General features: G+C 37.2%; 1 pseudogene; it reads left to right on the top strand.

Moving 5' to 3' along the window:
- The window catches only part of LOC108535201 (elongation factor 1-alpha 1-like), a 57,988-nt pseudogene extending 54,341 nt beyond the window's left edge, over positions 1–3,647 (top strand).
- The last annotated feature ends 4,202 nt before the right edge of the window (positions 3,648–7,849 follow it).

The raw sequence follows: 7,849 nt of genomic DNA, 5'->3' as shown, positions 1-7,849 counted from the left end.
ATATATACATGTATTTTTATATATATAAACCTTTTTTTCCGAAAATAAAAAGCTGATGAACAGTTTCAGAATGCCATTGAGGACGACCAGTAAGAGAAAAGTGAGGAAATTAAAGTATTCAGGTAGCTGGAGTTTTGGACCCAATCTACATTTTACAATGGGCCCGGTAGATCTGGAAAAAAGTTTCTGTGGTTATTTACTTAGCTGCTGAGTTAATATCAGGAATAAATATATTCAGCAACAGCATCACCACATTGCCTATTGAACTAGTAAAGGCTCTTACAGTAAAAAAATGGCCAGCTCCTAGAATATTCTATTTTACTCAAAAGTACATCAAAGTCAATATCTGATCCCTGGGGGGAACCAGAGAGATTAGTGGCACCATCAACATCTTAAAAGATGCATGTAAAAATAATATTTTTATATACTCACAGAAATTGACAATTTGACCTGTACAGAAGATAGGAAAATCTTGTAGGACAGTAGATTAAAATACACTTTATTAGGAGATGACTGCAATTGCAGATGCTATTTCACATGAGGCATATTTGGAAAACAAAGTAAATATAACTGATGATGTCTATACAACTTCGTGTGTATTTTTTCTCTGAGTTAATAAACATTTCACTACTTTATTTGCACAGCAGTATGCTTTCTTCATCCTGCTTTAGGGTTATTGCAACTTTCCAATTCTGCTAATTGTCTTGTGTAAGGAATGTAATCATTTTGCTATACTTCTGAGGATCATGTTTATCAATTATATGAAAATATCATGTTATAGTTCACTGGTAAGGAGAATGTAGCAAGATGAGTTGATAAAACATATGAAAAAGAAAAAGGGTTTACAAGTAAATTCTATGCATGATATGTTGGGAATTGATAACTTTATAATTCAGTTTAAAAGTTGGCAAACTTTTTCTGTGAAGAATTAGATAGTAGCTTTTTCACAGTATGTTTGCTCCCAGCGCACTTGCTGCTAAAACCACCCCTAAAAGCCAAAATGGCAAAGGAAGAGATTCATAACAACATCATTGTTATTGGACACATAGATCTGGGAAAGTCCATGACTACTGGCCATCCGATCTCCAAATGTGATAGCATCAACAAAAGAACATTGAAAAATTTTAGAAGGCGGTTGCTGATGTGCGAAAGGGTTCCCTTAAATGTGTCTGTGTCTTGGATAAACTGAAAGCTGAGCATGAATGTGATATCACCATTGAAATCTCCTTGTGGAAATTTGAGATCAGAAACTCCTATGTCACTGTCATTGACACCCTAGGAAATGTAGACTTTATCAAAAACATGATCTCAGGCAAATTCGAAGCTGCTATCTCCAAGGATGAGCCAATCCGTGATCATGCCCTTCTTGGTTACACTGCGGGTGTGAAACAATAGTTGGCTTTAACAAAATGGATTTTACTGAGCCACCCTATAGCTAGGAGAGATATGAGGAGATCCTTAAGAAAGTCAGCACTTATATTAAGTAGACTGGCTAAAGGCCGGGTGCGGTGGCTCAAGCCACCTCAGTCTTGAGGTGGCTCAAGCTCAAGACTGGGAGAAGCAGACCCACCATCAATCTGGGTGGGCACGATCTAATCAGCTGCCAGCATGACTAGAATCCCAGCACTTTGGGAGGCCGAGACGGGCGGATCACGAGGTCAGGAGATCAAGACCATCCTGGCTAACATGGTGAAACCCCGTCTCTACTAAAAAATACAAAAAACTAGCCGGGCGAGGTGGCGGGCGCCTGTAGTCCCAGCTACTCGGGAGGCTGAGGCAGGAGAATGGCATAAACCCGGGAGGCGGAGTTTGCAGTGAGCTGAGAACCGGCCACTGCACTCCAGCCCGGAGGACAGAGCAAAACTCTGTCTCAAAAAAAAAAAAAAAAAAAAAAAGAAGACTGGTTACAAACTTGACATAGTTAATTGTGTTAATTTCTGGTTGGAATGTTAATAACGTGCTGGAACTGTGACGGTTAATATTGAGTGTCAACTTGATTGGATTGAAGGATGCAAAGTGTTGTTCTGGGTGTGTCCATGGGGGTGTTGCTAAAAGAGATTAACATTTGAGTCAAGAGACTGGGAGAAGCAGACCCACCCTCAATCTGGGTGGGCACGATCTAATCAGCTGCCAGCATGACTAGAATAAAAGCAGGCAGAGAAACGTGAAAGGACTAGACTGGCTAAGTCTTCTGGGCTCCATCTTTCTGCCATGATTGATGCTTCCTGCCCTCTAACATCAGACTCCAAGTTCTTCAGCTTTTGAAATCTTGGACCTACACCAGTGGTTTGCAGGGGCTCTTGGGCCTTCAGTCACAGAGTGAGACTGAAGGCTGCACTGTCAGCTTTCCTACTTTTGAGGTTTTGGGACTTGAATTGGCTTCCTTGCTCCTCAGTTTGCAAGTGGCCTTTTGTGGAACTTCACCCTGTGATTGTGTGAGTCAACACTCCTTAATAAACTCCCTTTCATATACATCTATATTAGTCCATTTTCATACCATGGGTGAGGACATACCCAAGACTAGGAAATTTACAAAAGAGAGTTTTAATGGACTTACAGTTCCAAGTGACTGGGAGGCCTTACAATCACAGTGGAAAGCAGGGAGGAGCAAGCCATGTCTTACATTGATGGCAGCAGGCAAAGAGAGACAGCTTGTGCAGGAAAACTCCCCCTTATAAAACCATCAGATCGCATGAGACCCACTCACCATCACGAGAACAGCATGGGAAAGACCCACCCCCATGATTCAACCACTTCCCACCAGGTCCCACCCACAACATGTGAGAATTCAAGATGAGATTTGGGTGGGGACACAGCAAAACCACATAAACATCTATCCTATTAGTTCTGTCCATCTAGAGAACCCTGACTAATATGAGAACCAAGTGCTCACGTCTTGTTTCAAGGGACGGAGAGTAACCTGTAAAGATGTCAATTCCAGTGGAACCACACTGCCTGAAGCTCTTGACTACCAACTCATCCAACTAACAAACCCTTCTATCTGCCTCTCCAGGATGTCTACAAAATTGGTGGTACTGATATTGTCCCTGTGGGCTGAGTGGAGACATATTCTCAAGGCCAGCATGGTGGTCATCTTTGCTCCAGTCAATGTTACAACTGAAGTAAAGTCTGCTAAACTGCAACATGAAGTTTTGAGTGAAGTTCTTTCTGGGGAAAATATGGGCTTCAATGTCAAGAATGTGTCTGTCAAATATATTTGTTGTGACAATGTTGCTGGTGGCAGCAAAAATGACCCACAAATGGAAGCAGCTGCATTCACTGCTCAGGTGATTATCCTGAACCAGCCAGACCAAATCATTGGTGGCTATGTCCCTGTACTGGATTGCCACCCAGCTCACATTGTTTGCAAGTCTGCTGAGCTGAACGAAAAGATTGAATATTATTCCGGTAATAAGCTGGAAGATGGCCTTAAGTTCTTGAAATCTGATGGTGCTGCCATTGTTGATATGGTTTCTGACAAGCCCACATGTGTTGACAGCCTCTCTGACTATTCTCCTCTGGGTCGTTTTTCTGTTCATGAGATGAGATGGACAGTTACTACTGGTGTCATCAAAGCAGTGGACAAGAAAGCTGCTGAAGCTGGCAAAGTCACCAAGTCTACCCAGAAGCCTCAGAAGGCTAAATGAATATTATCCCTAATACCTACCACCCCAACCTTAATCAGTGGTAAAAGAATGACCTCAGAACTTTTTGTTTCAATTGGCCATTTAAGTTTAGCAGTACAAGATTGGTTAATGATAGCAATGTGTCGTAAAATCTTCAGAAGGAAAGGAGAATGTTTTGCGGGCCCAATATTTCTTTCTTTCTTTTTTTTTTTTTTTTTTTTAATGTGTGGTAGTTTTAAGTTATTAGTTTTTAAAATCAGTGCTTTTTTTTTTTTTGGAGACAGAGTCTCACACTGTTGCCTAGGGTGGAGTGCAGTGGCGTGATCTTGACTCACGACTCACTGCAACCTCTGCCTCCAGGGTTCAAGCAATTCTCCTGCCTCAGCCTCCCAAGTAGCTGAGATTACAGATGCCCTAAAATCAGTACTTTTTAATGAAAACAACCAAAAACCTGTCACAGTATTTTGAGATCTGTTAAAACTAAGTTTAATGAGAAAAAAAAGAGTCAGATAGTAATACTAACTTTTGTAGGCCAGGAGACTAAATCAAGAATACTAGATAATCTATTAGTATTAAATAACTAATGTAACAAGAGAGAAAACAAATGTCCATTTTTATTGGTGAAATTAAAAAATAATATAACTGAGTACATATTTTGTAACACAGTTAAGTAAGAAAAAGAGTGAAATTTTATTTTATTTTGGGGAGCACATATTATTTTGCTTATTTGGTGATCAATTAGTGGTTCATATTTCAAAATTGATTAAAAATATTCATCTGTTCATAATAATGTGTAATAAGAATTGGTGTATTTAATCTTTGAAAGTATTTTTCTGTACAAATGGTTACTGCCAAATACTGATATAAATCTATGAGCATATGATTTTAATTGAGCATATTCAATGCTTGGGAGGCATTTATATATTTCTATTAGATTTTTCTCTTGATACTTACCATTTAGCATGTCATTTTATTGCAAAGAGAGACAGCTTGTGCAGGAAAACTTCCCCTTATAAAACCATCAGATCTCATGAGACCCACTCACCTTTATCATTTCTAATTGAAGGTTAAGTGGAAGCTCTGCAATTGCTCAGTCAAGTGGATTCTGAAATACAGATATTTCCTTTGCATTTATATAGAGGTTCCCAAGACACTGCTGGAACTGTAGTTTGATCTTGTAAAATATACCCAATGGATTTCTCACTTTAAAAAATTTGATAGCATAGTCAAGTATATAAAGTAGTTTAACATTACATGTGATTCCAACATTTAGTTGTCATTCAAATAACTTTACCATAAGTTTTGCATACATGTTGTTTTGGCTTGAAATTTTAGGTTTAATTCATTAAGAAAAATAAATATGTAATGAAACTAAATTCCAAAGCCAGTCAGTGTTCAGTTGAAGGGATTTCTTTTCATTTATAAAGAAATTTGTTCTGGGCTTGAACCAAAAATGCAATAAAAGTTTAAGCCACCAGGATGTTGTACGTTAGGGCATGTTAGGATATTTAACTTCTATTTCTGACAAAAATTCTTGGAAACTGGTGATAGTTAAGTTCTCAAAAGCAATGAAGTTCACTGTTGACACTACATGAAAAGCCAAGTGTTTTCTGCAATGTACTTGCTGATGAATTCAATGAATAACCATTGGCTTTAAACATCTTACATTTTTACAACTTTATAATTTGTCCAAGTGAACACTTTTAGCTCCAAACATATTTTACCACTATAAATTAGGAAATATTATCAGATTCCCCTTTAATTTGTGCTAAATTAATGTTTTCTTAAATTCTTTTATAATGTTCTTACTTGGTGTTTTTCCACTCAGTTTATTCAGTGAACTTAATTTTTCAGTTGATCCACACACAGCATTGACACTTTAAACAACTGAGTGATAGAGTGGTCCCTTGGTGTCTGCAGGGGTTTGATCACAGGATCCCCTTGGATATCAAAATTCAATTATGCTGAAGTTCCCTATAAACAATAGTATAGTATTTGTATATAACCTATGGAACTCTTCCTGTATACTTTGTTTTATTTTTTATTTTATTTTACTTTATTATTATTTTTTAGAGATAGAGTCTCACTCTGATTACCCAGGCTGGAGTGCAGTGGTATAATCATAGCTTACTGCAACCTCAAATTCATGGGCAAAAGCAATCCTCTCACCCCAGCCTCTCAAGTAGATGGGACTACAGGTATGTATACCAGCCTGGCTAATTTTTATTTTATTTTATTTTGTAGAGATGGAGTCTTACCCAGGCTGGTCTCAAATTCCAGACCTCAAATGATCCTCCCTTTGGCCTCCCAAAGTGCTGGGATTACAGGTATGAGCCATTGTACTGAACCACCTTCCATATATTTTAAATCATCTCTAGATTACTTATAATACCTAACACAATGTAAATGCTATGTTAAAGTTTCTAAATATATTCTATACTCAATTGTTTTTTATTTGTGTTATTTTTTAGTTTATTTTAAAGTTTCTAAATATATTCTATACTCAATTGTTTTTTTATTTGTGTTATTTTTTAGTTTATTTTAAAGTTTCTAAATATATTCTATACTCAATTGTTTTTTATTTGTGTTATTTTTTATTATTGTATTGTTACTTTAAAAAAATTACTTTGTTTGGGATTCAGGGGTATTTTGCAGGTTTTTTACATAGATCAATAGCATAAGGGTGAGGTTAGTGTTTCTAGTGTATCCATCACCCAAATAATGACCATTGTACTCAATAGGTAACTTTTGAACTCTTAACCTGCTCCTACCTCGCCCCCCCGACCTTTTGGTGTCTCCAGTTTCTATTATTTCCATCTCTATGTCCATATATTCCTACTGTTTAGCTCCTGCTTGTAAGTGAGAATATGAGATATTTGATTTTCTTTTTCTGAGTTATTCACGTGGGAGAATGTCTTTCTCCTTTGTTGCTGAAAAGGAAATGACTACCCTTTTTTAATGGCTGCATAGTATTCCATGGTGTATATATACAACATTTTCTTTATCCAATCCACTGTGGAGGACACACGTTAGTTTCATTACTTTGCTACTGTGAATAGTGCTGAGATAAACATATTAGTGCAGCTGTCTTTTTTATATAATGATTTCTTTTTCTTTTGGTAGACACTCCATCGTAGGATTGTTGGATTGAATGTAGTTCCATTTGTAGTTATTTCAGATATCTGCATGTTGTTTTCCCTAGAGGCTGAACTAATTTACATTCCCACCAACAGTGGAATTCCTTTTTCTTCTCATCCGTGTCATCTGTTGTGCACGTGTGTGTGTGTTTTACTTCTTTTTTCATAATGACCATTTTGACTGGTGTAAGATATCTCAGAGTGGTTTTAACTTGCATTTCCCTGATGATTAGTGATGTTGAACCTCTTTGAACGTGTTTGTTGGCCACTCATATTTCTTCTTTTGAGAAATGCCTGTTCATGTCCTTTGCCTAGTTTTTAGTTTGGTTGTTTGCTTTTTCTTGCTGCGTTGTTTGAGTTCCTTATAGATATTGGACATTAGTCCTTTGCTGGAGGCATAATTTGCTTGTATCTTCTCCTGTTCCACATGTTGTCGGTTCGCTCTGTTGATTATTTCTTTTGCTGCATGGAAGCTTTTTAGTTTAATTAAATCCCAATTGTATTTTTGTTGTTGTTGTTGCTTTTGCTTCTGGGTCCTTCATTACAAATTATTTGCCTAGGCTAATGTCCAGAAGAGTGTTTCCTAGAGTTGTGCCCAAAATTTTTATAGTTTCAGGTCTTACATTTAAGTCTTTTATCCATCTTGAGATAATTTTGTATATGATGAGACATAGGGGTCCAATTTAATTCTTCTGCAATGGGCCAATCAATTTTCTAAGCACCATTTATGGAATCCAGTGTTCTTTCTCCATTGTTTAATTTTGTCACTTTCATTGAAGATCAGTTGTTTGCAGGTATTTGGCTTTATCTATCAGTTCTCTACTTTGTTCCTTTGATCTATGTGTCTACTTTTCTGCCAGAACCATGCTGTTTTAGTTACTATAGCCTTGTAGAACAATTTGAAGTCAGGCAGTGTGATGCCTCTGGATTTGTTCTTTCTGCTTAGGATTGCTTTGGCTATTCAGGCTTTTTGTTGTTCTTGTTCCATATGATTTTAGGATTTTTTTTTTCTAATTCTATAAAGAATGTCGTTGGTATTTTGATAAAAATTACTTTGAATCTCTAGATTGCTTTGGGTGGCATGGT

This window comes from Rhinopithecus bieti, unplaced genomic scaffold, assembly GCF_001698545.2.
Source record: "Rhinopithecus bieti isolate Rb0 unplaced genomic scaffold, ASM169854v2 scaffold_12605, whole genome shotgun sequence".
NCBI classification, from domain to species: Eukaryota; Metazoa; Chordata; class Mammalia; order Primates; family Cercopithecidae; genus Rhinopithecus; species Rhinopithecus bieti.
Note: the sequence above shows the minus strand (reverse complement) of the source record. Positions and strands in the feature narration are given on the sequence as shown.